Source organism: Bos mutus, chromosome 16 (genome assembly GCF_027580195.1).
Source record: "Bos mutus isolate GX-2022 chromosome 16, NWIPB_WYAK_1.1, whole genome shotgun sequence".
Taxonomy (NCBI): domain Eukaryota; kingdom Metazoa; phylum Chordata; class Mammalia; order Artiodactyla; family Bovidae; genus Bos; species Bos mutus.
Genome location: NC_091632.1, coordinates 72,320,521 through 72,335,057, shown reverse-complemented (window position 1 = coordinate 72,335,057; position 14,537 = coordinate 72,320,521).

Here is a 14,537-nt window from a genome sequence, read left to right as displayed (position 1 = left end):
CAGCTGGCTTCATAAGATTGAACTTAACTGAAGTCAGAGCTGGACCAGAAAACTCACTTGAGTATAGATGTTATTCAGAGCCAGTAGGCTGGGGAGATGATGATAAGAGAAACCCTTGGAATGCTTAGCATTTAGCAGCCAGAAAGAGGAAGTGTGTGGAGAAGGATGAGGTGAGGGTTCATGGGGAAAAGTTTTTCTCCTTAATTAATAGTTGGGAATTTTTAAAGTATTTTGAGTGAAAAAGTTACTGTGTACAAGGGTGGTTACTAATTCATATAAGATGCTCTCTGGTGGAGCTTGTCATCTAAGGGAGAAAGAACACTTGTACAAAGTGATAAGCAATAATTAAAATCAGGTAGGAATAAAGACTTTAAAGAGACAAGCTGAAAAGCACAATTTGCTTACAATCATAATTAATAGCACATTTGGTTAAATCTTGATCCTGTATCCATCTCTGGCTGGAATGTTTTTAAAATAACCAATTTCAATGCTCAGATTGCTTTTTCAGAAGCCATTGCTATTAGTGGTGTTACAAGAAGATTTTTGAACCTTTCATTTTCTAATATGGACAAAAAGACAAGATTTTGCTAAAGGTTTCACCTTATCAAGAGAGAAGAATAGCTCACTGTCCTCAAGTAGTTCAACAGCAGACATGTAGTTATGATTCTTTTAGGCATAAAGCTTTCAGGTCTTGAGATGGTAGATACACTAGTATTCCACACGGAAAATACACTAGTGGGTTGACAGTTGGGTAAAGAAGAATAAAACTCTTTGGAAGTAGCCGAGAGCAATAACCACAGCTGTTTTCCCACACGGGGTAGCTCAAGCCATAAGTTATACTGTGATTTTTAAAGAGAAAATGCAGCATTGTTATATTGTTGTTATATGAATGTACTGATATATACATACACATATAAAATTCATATAAAATATGTATACATGTGTGTGTATGTATGTGTATATATATATATAAAATTTTCTCTCCCATATGTTGAAATGGGTTAAGGTTTCTTTGCAGTAAATTAATTTCAGTTTTAATTTTGTTGTACCAGTACACTTTTAGAGGCTATGCATATGTTAGTAAGCATGAATATTTTTATGTTTCAGTTCAGTTCAGTTCAGTTGCTCAGTCGTGTCTGATTCTTTGTGACCCCATGAATTGCAGCACGCCAGGCCTCCCTGTCCATCACCATCTCCCGGAGTTCACTCAAACTCACATCCATCAAGTCGGTGATGCTATCCAGCCATCTCATTCTCCGTCGTCCCCTTCTCCTCCTGCCCCCAATCCCTCCCAGCATCAGTCTTTTCTAATGAGTCAACTCTTAGCATGAGGTGGCCAAAGTACTGGAGTTTCAGCTTTAGCATTATTCCTTCCAAAGAACACCTAGAGCTGATCTCCTTTAGAATGGACTGGTTGGATCTCCTTACAGTCCAAGGGACTGTCAAAAGTATGTTTAGCAGTGTACAAATGTCTCAACATACTAAAAAATTATACCAGCATTAAAAAAAGCATTAAATATGCTTTTAATTTTGAGAATGGCAATTCTATAGTTGATTATATGCATTAATAGGTAGGCTTGAAAAATTAGGGAAACCAGACCATAGCACATTTTATTAAATAAAGTCAAGTTGTACACAGGAGTGTATGATTTTTGCAGTATTTCTTTTCTCTAGCAGTATATGTGTTGATTCAATTGATAATGACTTGAATATTTTCTTTCCTCCACCTGTTTATAGTGTAATTTTTTTTCCAACAAAATGACATGTGGGGTATATACTTGGCTCATTCCTTACAGATTACACGTCCAAAGGGCGTTTTGCTCTTCATCTGCAGATGCCACGATGTGATGTCATGGATAAGAGAGCAGTAATAATCTTGATTTGCATTCTTTTTGCATTTGTTTCCTATCTAAACCTGTATTTCAAATTGTGGTACTGGAGAAGACTCTTGAGAGTCCCTTGGACAGAAAGAAGATCAAACCAGTCAATCCTAAAGGAAATCAACCCTAAATATTCATTAGAAGCACTGATGCTGAAGCTGAAGCTCCTATACTTTGGCCATCTGATGTGAAGAGCTAACTCATTGGAACAGACCCTGATACTGGGAAAGATTAAAGGCAGGAGGAAAAGGGGGTGACGGAGGCTGGGATGGTTGGATGACATCACCAATTCAATGGACATGAGTTTTAGCAAACTCTAGGACTGAGCGACTTCACTTTCACTTTTCACTTTCATGCATTGGAGAAGGAAATGGCAACCCACGCCAGTGTTCTTGCCTGGAGAATCCCAGGGATGGGGGAGCCTGGTGGGCTACTGTCTATGGGGTCACACAGAGTTGGACACGACTGAAGCGACTTAGCAGCAGCAGCAGCAGGGAGATAGTGAAGGACAGAGAAGCCTGGTATGTTGCAGTCCATGGGATTGCAAAGAGTCAGACACAACTTACCAACTAGGCCACAACAACAAACCTGTATTAGGCAATAAACTTTTTCCTTTTTGTAAAGTCAAATCATTTTTCTCTACTTCCTGCTTCAAATTTTGTTGAGCTGGCCATGATTCTTATATCCAAATCTCATTCTCCGCAGTCTCTTATCAGTAAGCATTTGTAAGTATTTGTATCTGTTTAGAGACCTGGGAGCAGTGGCGTCTGGCTATGAAGTTGTGTTCCCTTTAAGAGACAGAGGATAACCAGAGAACTTGATTCTGACACTGGCTAGTGATTAGAACACAATTCTGACACTACCATTATGAATTAGTGCAGATCCCACATTATTAAACACATAGTCCTCAATGAGACTGACTTCACTTCAAATTTCAAAGATGCACTTTAGGAGTCTTTGGGCCACTTGTACTTTGGGAATCCTTAAGCCACCTGCACTTTTGATCAACTGGCTATGAATTCTAGTTTCTATAACTTTTCTGGAAAGACTCACAGAACTCAGTAGAGCACTGCATTTATGATTATAGTTTTATTATAAAGGATACAAATAAGGACCAGTTAAATAAAGACAGACTTGAGAGAGGTTCAAATGCAGAGTTCTTATACCTCTTTCTATGGAATCAGTACACAGAACTCTTATGGTTTTCCGTGTTCACTAACCAGGAGGCTCCAGTGAGTTCTAATATCCAGACTTTTTATTGAAGTCTTATTGTATTGGCTGGCTTGATTGAAATATTGGCCATGTGGTTAAACTTAATCTCCAGTCCTCTGTCACTGGAGGCTGGACTGGTTTAGAGTGCCACAACTCTAGTCATGGGCTTGGTCTCCCTGGTGACCAGCGACCATCCTGTGGCATCTGATTAAACTCACTGTGATCCAAGGGCTTCCCTGGTCTCTCAGTGGTAAAGAGACCACCTGCAAGGAAGGAGATCTGGGTTCAGTCCCTGGGTCAGGAAGATCCCCTGGTGTGGTAACCCACTCTAGTATTCTTGCCTGGAGAGTCCCGTGGACAGAGGAGTCTGGTGGGCTATATAGTTCATGGGGTTGTATAGAGTCAGACATAAGTGAAATGACTGAGTACGCACACACCCACTCACTGTGGTCCAAAAGGCTAATAAATAACAAAAGCAATTATAATACTTAGAAAGGTCTTAGGATTTAGAGTTTTCCTCCTGAGAATCAGAGACAGTGGTCAAATATTTTTATCATATAGCAAAAATTAAGTGGAAGGGGTAAGGAAGATAAGAAGAGAGGCATGAGGAAACATGGAGCTGGAAAGGAAAAAAAAATGGTTTCTAAATCCTCTGGGATGACCCACTTTAAAAGGCCGATATTTTTTCCATAACTTGTGTGTGTATATTTTATAAACCACTCATGCTGATTAAGATGCATACTTTTCAACTGAAATGCATTCCAGGCATTCCTTTTAATGGAATGAGAAAAGGATAAGAAAGTGGGCAAGCGACTGAAGTAAAATACCTTACCAATAAATGTAATAAGAAATTACACACACAAAAAATAATCATAAAGAGATTGACTCATGCTTTGGACTATGAAACAGACTCTTATAATTCCATTTATTTTGTGAATTTGCAAAACCTTTTTCTGTTGTTAAAATAATACCTTTCATATATTCTTATCAATATTAATTACAATGAAAATGACTATATATGTTTCTATATGCTTCTCTCTTCCTATTATATATTACATGTATTATAATATATATATACAAACACTCATACATACTTACATATCTATGTATGTGAAATATGTGTACATACCTGTGCATGTATATATTAATATATATTTCTTTCTCCACTATATAAATGCAATACACATTGGCTATAGAAAAGTCATGACATAATCAATATATTATATCTGGCTTATAATTTACAAAATACATTTTTTATTATTGCCAATTTAAACAAGTATATAGTATGCATTTCTAATGGTGAACAAAAAGGAAAGGGGATTTTTGGTATTTTCTGAGGTACATTTCCGAGATATCCAATAAAATACAGTGGCCATTTTTAGTTAGTTTTTTAAATATTACTTTTTTTGTATTAATATAAAATTATATTCAATTATGTTCCATGGTATATAAATAAATGACAGGTATTAACAAATAATTTTAATAAACAGGAATTGTTTTTCTGTTTTCTATATTTAAAAATGCCAACCTTCTTAAGGAGATTTTTATACCTTCTCAGCAGAAAATATTTTAGAAATTACACTGAAAGTCAGGCTAAGCACAGTAATTTTCACAGGAGAAGCCAGGATAGCTAATGATCATTGTAGCTGCTTATAGTTACACCTGTCTCCAAGGTACAAAATATACACATTTTGAAATATATACATTTTGCAAAAAGTGACAGTTAATGAGATGAAAGCTTAATTAGAATTAGAGTTTCATGGAGTATGTGTGTGTAAGACTGGAATGAGTTGTTAAAAACTTTGAATTCTGAGTTCAGAATTTTATAATGTAGAAAGATTACTTTTATGCTTGATGAAACTATTTTCTGTGGTGCCCCAACAGAGATTAAATAGATACATAAACTAAATCTATGTTTTTTTGACCAGCATCCAGAATGACTATGTTACAATTAGTGTGAGACATGCTTTCAAAAATTACAAATGATTTGAAATTTCCTAAAAGATAAATACAGCTACAGGTCTTTTACTGATCTGAAAAGTAAAGTCTCTAGGGGAAATGACAAGAAAAATTAAAAATAAACATAAAAAAAAGTAAATTAAAAGAAACTTTTTCATGTTTATAAGATTAATCCCGGTGGCTGTAGCTTACTGTTGCCAGGAAACATACAGGAGCTTGGTATATTTATGAGAAAAAGGTATGGCTTTGCTAGAGCAAAAGGTAAAAATATTAGCAAATGACATATGTATGCTTGTATTTCTAATTGTATTTAGCATTAGATATATTTAATTATAAGTTATAAGAATATGCTTTTATAGGTCACTGGAATCTGTCATTTCCAATGCTTCCCACTTTCATTTTTGCATAACACATTATCTTGTTTGCTCTCATTATTGTTGTTTTATTTGTTTATAGCATCAATACCTACAGAGAGAGCTTCACGGCCTATGTATTCTTAGTAGAACACACTTGATAGCTAGTCTCTTACTTAAAATAAGACTCAGAATTATTCTCTTGAAAAATTATGATAGAACTTTAAAAAATCCTTATGGGAAACAGAAATAAAAAAGTCTATAAATTTAAAATATTTAGGAATCAAACATAGAGAAACATACACTTTGAATTGTTAACTTTTGTAAACAGTGAGATATAATAACATGTAAGTATAGTGACAGATAAAATCATATCAATAGTAGAATTCTCTAGTGAGATTAAGAAATAAAACCATCCCAGTTTATCAAATGATACTATATTCATAGAGACATGTTTAAGTGGCTAGAGATTTACATACGAATCTTTGAAACAGAGATTACCCTAAGTGAAAGCAAAATGATTCAAAATACCTTTTATGATGTTTTGTAGTAATTTACACACTCTGCATCCTTTTTATCTTCTGGATTACATCATTCACCCATCTATCCATAGTTTATCATGAAATAGAGATAAATTGTGATGTATATATAGATTCAGTGATAAATGAAATGATTCAAAAACCAATAACCTCAGTAGAATAAGTAACTATTGCTGTTTTTAAGACTAAAACATGCTGCAGGAAAGAAAAATTGGTTGCTATCTCTCACTTCAGTTCAGTTCAGTCACTCAGTTATGTCTGACTCTCTGCGACCCCATGAATTGCAGCACACCAGGCCTCCCTGTCCATCACCAACTCCTGGAGTCCACCCAAACTCATGTGCATCAAGTTGGTGATGCCATCCAGCCATCTCATCCTCTGTCGTCCCCTTCTCCTCCTGCCCCCAATCCCTCCCAGCATCAGAGTCTTTTCCAATGAGTCAACTCTTCGCATGAGGTGGCCAAAGTACTGGAGTTTCAGCCTCAGCATCAGTCCTTCCAATGAACAACCAGGACTGATCTCCTTTAGGATGGACAGGTTGGATCTCCTTGCAGTCCAAGAATTCTGCAATTCAAGTACTTATTAGTAAACCTGTCATTATCTGCTTTATAGGTAGAGATGTCTTCACTTTTGGGTTTGATTACTGTTGTAGGCTCTTGGGAAAAATGAAAATAATTTTCATTGTCTTATCATCAGTAGTTTTAAAAAATTTAGGTCCTCACATGAATAATTTTTTTTTTCCAAAGAAAAAAAATGAGTGTTCCTCCCAAGGCAGAATGTTTTCCACAATCTTTCTTACAGTCAACAGTGTCCTTCTGAATAATTCCAAGGACAAGGAGTTCAGTACTTTTTGAGGCAACTCATTTCATTGTTGGATATTTCTAACAGGGGAAAAAAATACTTCATACTTTAGACAAATTTGCTTTATGTGCTTGCTATTTTTGCATATTCTTTTTTTGGTGTGATTTCTGAAGTAAAAAATGTGTGATCTTTTCTCCACTTCTTTTAGCTAGCCTTTCAAAGACGTGTAAGTGGCTGTTCTCAGTTTAGTCTTTCTATGACCAGAATAAAAAGCCTTCCAGGCAACTGTACAGCTTCTGGCATCAGACCTGTTGGGTGTTAAACCAAGTTTCTTCATTTGACACCTAATTGGCTTTTCCTGGGTTACTTTCTAGTTCTAAAATTAAGATTCCTATCTTTAAAATGAGAATAAATTACAACACTCTACATCCTAGGGATGCTGTTTGGATTAAGTGGTATTAAGAGAACCAAAACAATCCTTGGCACAGAATATGAGATTCATAAATGTTAGCTTCTCTGATTAAAACTGCAGTTGAGTTCACATTTCTTTCAATAATATTTATAAAAAATATTTGGGGTAACATAGAAAGTAAAAATCCAGATTTTTAACATTGAATAATCTGTCAATTTAGATTATTTAGCTATCATCTGTCATTATTTAATTATCAAATTCATTTGATTATTCTAGCAGCATAACAAGAAATTAAGTTTTTCATTATTTAATTAGCTAATAGTTATTAATTAGCTAATTATTTAATTAGCTAATAGTCATTAGCTAATAGTTCTTAGGGCTTCCATGATGACTCAGTGGTAAAGAATCTTCCTGCCAGTGTAAGAGTCACAGGTTAGTCTTTTGATGAGAGTGAAAGAGGAAAGTGAAAAAGCTGGCTTGAAAATCAACCTTAAAAAAACTAAGATCACAGTCCCATCACTTCTTGGCAAACATTGGAAAAAGCAGAAGCAGTGACAGATTTTATTCTCTTAGGCTCCGAAACCACTGTGGACAATGACTACAGACAGTTTCTCCTTAGAAAAAAAGCTATGGCAAGCCTAGATAGCATATTAAAAACCAGAAACAGCACTTTGCTAACAAAGATTCATATAGTCAAAGCTATGGTTTTTCCAATAGTCATGTATCGATGTCAGAGTTGGACCATAAAGAAGGCTGAACACTGAAGAACTGATGCTTTCAAACTGTGTTGCTGGAGGAGATTCTTGAGAGTCCCTAGGACAGCAAGGAGATCAAACCAGTCAATTCTAAAGGAAATCAATCCCTGAGTATTCATTGGAAGGACTGATGCTGCACCTGAAGCTACAATACTTTGGCCACCTGATGTGAAGAACCAACTCATTGGAAAAGACCTTGACGCCGGGAAAGATTGAGGGCAGGAGAAGAGGTTGACAGAGAATGACATGATTGGATGGCATCATTGACTCAATGAACATGAGTTGGAGCAAACTCAGGGAGAGAATGAAGGAAAGGAAGGGCTGGCCTGCTGCAATCCATGGGGTCACAGAGTCAGAGATGACTCAGCAACTGATCAAAAGCAACAGTATTTTTAACAGTAACTTTTAACTGTGTCTTTCCTTCTAAGTGCCTTCAAATCTAATAATACATTTACATATGTTGCTGAAATTTAGTATCAAGCATACAGGTTTACCTCATTTACTGCTTTATAAAATTGGGACACATAGACATAGTCTCAAGTTTCTATAAGATGATTAATATTACTCCCAAATTCAGATGAATCAGAATATTTTTCAGTATCAAAAAACATACAGATTAAAATATTTACTATTATATTGATGTATTGTTATTGTAATACTATGAGAGAAGTATTTTAAAACCAAATAAAATTTTATGAAATAAATTCAGTGAAATTCGACTTTTTAAAAGTAAAAATTTCAAAAATCAAATGTTATTTTAAAACCTATAATTTTTGAATAATCTCAACATTTATCAACATTCATTTATTCTTCTGACTAATTACCTCAAAATTGGTGTCTCTCCTCTTTTCTTGATTGTATTATTTTCTTTGGAATTGTCCAGAGATAAAGATTACCCCCCTCCACTACATTAGCATTTTCTACTCAAAGGCTGATTGCAATATTATGCAAAATGGAACTCACCAAAAATAGTTGAAAGACAGAGAGGGCACTAAATAATTTATCCCAAATCACTCCAGATGTGGGAAGATGTCTTTGAAATGCCAAATGCATGGTTTTGAATGCCCTATTAATATACATTTAGTGGGTTGATGAGCTATATTATAATATAAATTGTGAATTGTTTGATGGGTTCTTCAACTTCAGTTCTAATTACAATGTAGTCAACTCTTGATTATACATTGTAATAGGGACATGAGTAGTAGACATAAACAAAATCTATTTTCCCCATATTTTTGAAAACCAGTAGTTTTGTTTCTCCACTTGCAACCTTAAGCTGCCCTCCACATTCTTTCACCTTCTATTTTGAATAAATAATAAAGTAAACTAAAATCTATGACAAGCGTAAGTTTGTCTACCTCTTATATTTGTTAAACAGTATGTGAATTTGTAAAACCTTACATGAAATTTCTGTATCCCACCAAAGACATGGAAATATGAAATATTAAAGATCATATTCCAATGAGTCCACTCTACATTTGTGATATAGAATAATATGGACTAATTAAGTATTCAGAGGTATGATCATGTCAATTCTAGACACTTTCATTATGTATAGATAAACTTATCTTTTTACAGGTGGCACTAAATTTGGACATGTCTGAGCATGTGCCCCAAGTATTTTTCTTCTTTCTGTTTGATTGTGAAACCCCAACTCCAACTCTAGGATAAAACCTAAAGCAAGGCTAACAGGTTTAAAGAAAGTAAATAAGATAAATGCAAAGATGTTTCTCCCTCTTTCTTTTCTCTAGAAATAGACAGCTAGAATAATAAGAAATATCCACAGAAAATTAAGATTTTAATACATATTTTTCCAAGTGTTAATTCTAAAGATTTGGGAAATTCTTTTAATAGCTGAGAAAGCAGGCAGATGTTAAGAGGTCAGTGTTCAGTAATGTGCTGGAACATGGTTGTATAGATTTCTGAGAACTGACTCCTATTATTTCAGGACTTTCTCCAGCAGCATTGCTATTTTAAAGGAGACTGTGGTAGAAATAGTTAAACCAATATTTGCAAAGCCTGTAAATCTGGTTTTGATATATTTTGTTTTAACAGTCCATCAGTAGTATACAACTGTCAGCATTTGGCCAGTTCCTTATTTTTATATGGGGCTGTGAAGATGGGAAATAATTAATACCCTTCTCCATAATCGGAAGAGTCAAGTTCTTTGTAAAAGCAGCAACCTTGTGAACTCCAAATTGTATTTAAATGATTTAGCAAAAGTTATGCTTCCTTTCACTGTCAGCGTTTAAATAACTAGATCTTTTATTTCCCAGATTCTACACTTCTCTGAAGACTCTTTCTTGTAAGTTCCATGCAGTCAAGATCAGTCATAAACAAATTCATGTCCAAAACAACTAACCCAGCTCCTGGCACATAATACCATTCAAAAATATTTGCTGAATTAATAAATTAATGAATGAATTGCTCCAAATTAGATGCTCTAAGTTCTAGTCTAAGTCTTGCAAGCCTTCTGGCAACCAGTTCTCAATAAATGGATTCCTAAATCAAGCATTAAGAGGTCTGGTGGTGATTTAGTCACTGAGTCATGTCCGACTCTTTGCAACTCCATGGACTGTAGTCCACCAGGTTGCTCTGTCCATGGGATTTCCTAGGCAAGAATACTGAAGTGGGTTGCCATTTCCTTCTCCAGCAAATCTTCCCAACCTAGGGATTTAACCTGTGTCTCCTGTGCCTCCTGCATTGCAGGCAGATTCCTTGCCACTAAGTCAGAAGGGAAGCTCAAAGAGGTCTGAAATCTGTTAATAAATTTAATCTGATTTAATACTTGAAGTTGGTCCTCTCTAATATGGTGTGAATGGGATTCTGGCTGTTCTCTATGTTCAGTATATCATTGCATACCTGCCTACTTGCCTCCTCTTCTTCCTCATGGCCTTTTATGTTTTTCTAAGAGTCTGTTCTGTTGCTATTTTCAGACATATCTTAGAGTGATTAATCATTTACCATCCAATCCAAAAGAAGAAAAATTTAAAATAAAACTTAAAAAAAAAAAATCCTTTCTAGTTTGTCCCAGTGTTAACACAAGAAAAAGCACAATGTTACAATGAACACTGAAAAAGAAAATGCAGGTTTTCTCCCAATGGTTTGATCTTTATTTTTCATTGAAAAGCAGTTTAGCAGCCAAGACACACTTTTTGCCACCCTGCTGAGTCTTCACCAGCTCACCTTTGCTCTTCTGCAGAACAGCCATCAGGGTCTACAAAAGGGAGACCAAGCTGGCACCTTTGTTATTGCCCCAGAGTTACTTGACTTGTTCTCATTCCCTGCTGTTTCCAGTTATATGATCAAGTAATTCCTGACACTACCCATCTGACTGAAGCTGGAGAACTGGCAAATTTCTTATAGATTATGTCAAGTTGAAGTAAGCACACAGGAGACAGGGTGAAAGGATTTCAGTTTCGGGATAAAGGAAATAGTAAAGAAGTGATCATAAGCTTTTCAGTTTCATGTAGTCCAACTTGTATATTTGCTTTTGCTCCCCTTGGTGTCATAGCCAAGAACTCATTGCCAAGGCTAATGTCAAGAAGCTTTTTGTTGTGTTTTCTAGGAGGTTTACATCTTCAGATCTTATAGTTAAGTCTTTACTCTGTTTTGAGTTTATTTCATGTATGACATAAGATTTTGGTTCAAATTTCATTCTTTTGGATTGGATATCAAGTTTCCCAATGCCATCTGTTGAAGAGACTATTTCACATTGTGTATTCTTGGCATGTGTTGAAGATCAGTTTACTGTAAATGTGTGGGTTTAATTCTAGGCTGTCTATTTTTTCCACTGGTATATAAGTCTGTCTTTATGCTAGTGTAATACTGTTTTAATTAATGTACCTTGTAAAACATTTTGAATGAAAAATATTTCCAGACCACGTATCTGGTAAGGACCTGATCCAAAGTCCAAAATATGTAAGAACTCCTATGCTTCAATAGCAGATAAATAAATCAATAAGTCAAACAAAAAGTAGGCAAAAGTCTTCAAATATCTCCAAAAGAAGACACACAAATTGTCATGTATGGATGTGAGTTGTTACTGTTGTTGTTCAGTCACCCATTCGTGTTTGACTATTTGAGACCCCAAGGACTGTAGCAGTCCAGGCCTCCCTGACCCACACATCTCCTGGAGTTTGCCCAAGTTCATGTTTATTGCATCAGTGATACTGTCCAGCCATCTCATCCTAAGAGGCCCTCTTCTCTGTGTGCCCTCAATCTTTCCCAGCATCAGGGACTTTTTTCAATGAGTCATCTGTTCACATCAGATGACCAAAATACTGGAGCTTCAGCTTCAGGATCAGTCCTTCCAGTGCATATTCAGGGTTTATCTCCTTTAAGATTGACTGGTTTGATCTCCTTGCTGCCCAAGGGAGTTTCACGAGTCTTCTCCAGCACCACAGTTCTAAGGCATCAATTCTTTGGTGTTCTGCCTTCTTCACGGTCCAGCTGTCGCAACCATACATGCCCACTGGGAAGACCATACATAGCCTTGACTATACAGACCTTTGTTGGCCGAATAATGTCTCTGTTTTTCAACACATGGTCTAGGTTTGTCATCACTTTCCTGCCAAGAAGCAAGCATCTTCTGATACTGTGGCTGCAGTCACCATCTGCAGTGATTTTGGAGCCCAAGAAGAGGAAATATGTGACTACTTTCATGTTTTCCCCTTATATTTTCCATGTAGTAATGGGGCCAGATGCCATATTAGGTTTTTTTTTTTTTTTTAATATTTATTCTTAATCTGGCTCTTTCACTCTCCTCCTTCACCCTCATCAAGAGGCCCTTTAGTTCCTCTTTGCTTTCTGCCATTAGAGTGGTATCGTCCACACATCTGAGGTTGTTGATGTTTCTCCCACCTTTCTTGATTCCAGCTTGTAACTTGCTCAGTCCAGCATTTCTCATGATGTGCTCAGAGTGTAGGTTAAACCAACAAGGTGGCAGCAGACAGCCCTGTGGTACTTCTTTCTGGATCTTGAACCAATCATCTCTTTGATACAGCATTCAAACTGTTGCTTCTTCACCCATATAGAGTTTCTCAGGAGACAGGTAATATGGCCTGATATCCCCATCTCTCTAAGAACTTTCCAAAGTTTGTCATGATCCACACAGTCAAAGGTTTTAGCATAGTCAGTGAAACAGAGATAGATGTTTTTCTGAAATTCCCTTGCTTTCTCTATAATCCTGCAAATATTGGCATTTGATCTCTAGTTCCTTTTCCTTTTCTAAACCTTGCTTGGATATCTGGAATTTCTTGGTTTGCATAATGCTGAAGCCTAGCCTGCAAGGCTTTAACCTTGACCTTACTAGCATGGGAGATGAGTGCAGTTGTCCAATGATTAGTACATTCTTTGGTACTATCTTTCTTGGGAACTAGGATGAAGATTGACTTTTACCAGTCCTGTGAGCACTGCTGGGTCTTCCATTTGCTGGCATAATGAATGCAAAATCTTGACGGCATCATCCTTTAGGGATTTGAATACTTCTGCTGGAATTTCATCACATTCACTAGCTTTATTAACAGCAGTGCTGCTCAAGGCCCACTTGACTTCACACTCCAGAATGTCTGCTCTGGGTGACTAACCACACCACTGTAGTAATCCAGTTCATTAAGACCTTTTTAATATAGCTCTTCCATGTATTCTTTCCATCTCATGTTGTTTTCTTCGGTCTACTAGGTCGCTACCATTTTTACCCTTTATTGTGTCTGTCTTTGGGCAGAATACTCCCTTGATGTTTCCAATTTTCCTGAAGAAATCTCTAGTCTTTCCCCTTATGTCGTTTTACTATTAAAAATGGCTGAGTGCTGAATAAATGATGCTTTCAAACTTTGGTGCTGGAGAAGACTCTTGAGAGTCCTTTGGATAGCAAGGAGATCAAACTAATCAATCCTAAAGGAAAACAACCCTGAATATTTACTGAAAGGACTGATGCTAAAGCAGAAGCTCTAATACTCTGGACACCTGATGCAAGAGCTGACTCATTGGAAAAGACTCTGATGCTGGGAAAGATTGAAGGCAAAAGGAAAAGAGTGGCAGAGTATGAGATGGTTGCATAGCATTCCCAACTCAGTGGACTTTAGCAAACTTCGGGAGATAGTGGAGGACCGGGAAGCACAGTGTGCTGCAGTCCATGGGGTCACAAAGTGTCGGACGTGACTTAGCGACTGAAGAACATATTGAAAGACACTCAACATCGTTAATCATCAGGGAAAGGAAAAGTAAAACTACAGTGAGGTAATATCTCATATTAGTTAGGGTGGCTACTACAAAAATAAGCAAAAAAGCTAGGATTGGTGAGTATGTGAGTAAATTGGAACTTTTCTTCACTGCTGGCAATGTAAAATGCTGCAGCTGCAATGGAAAATAGTAAGTAAATTCTTCAAAAAATTAAAAATAAACTACCAACAATACCATTTCTGGGTATATACCCAAAAGAATTGAAATCGAGATCTGAAAGACAATCTGTACTCTCGTTTTCATGATGGCATTATTCATAACAGCTGAGTCATGAAAACAACTGAAATGTTCCTGAACAAATGAATGGGTTAATAAAATGGGGTATATGCATATAATGGAGTGTTATTAATTATTCAGCCTTAAAGAAATCAGGCTGTTTGCAA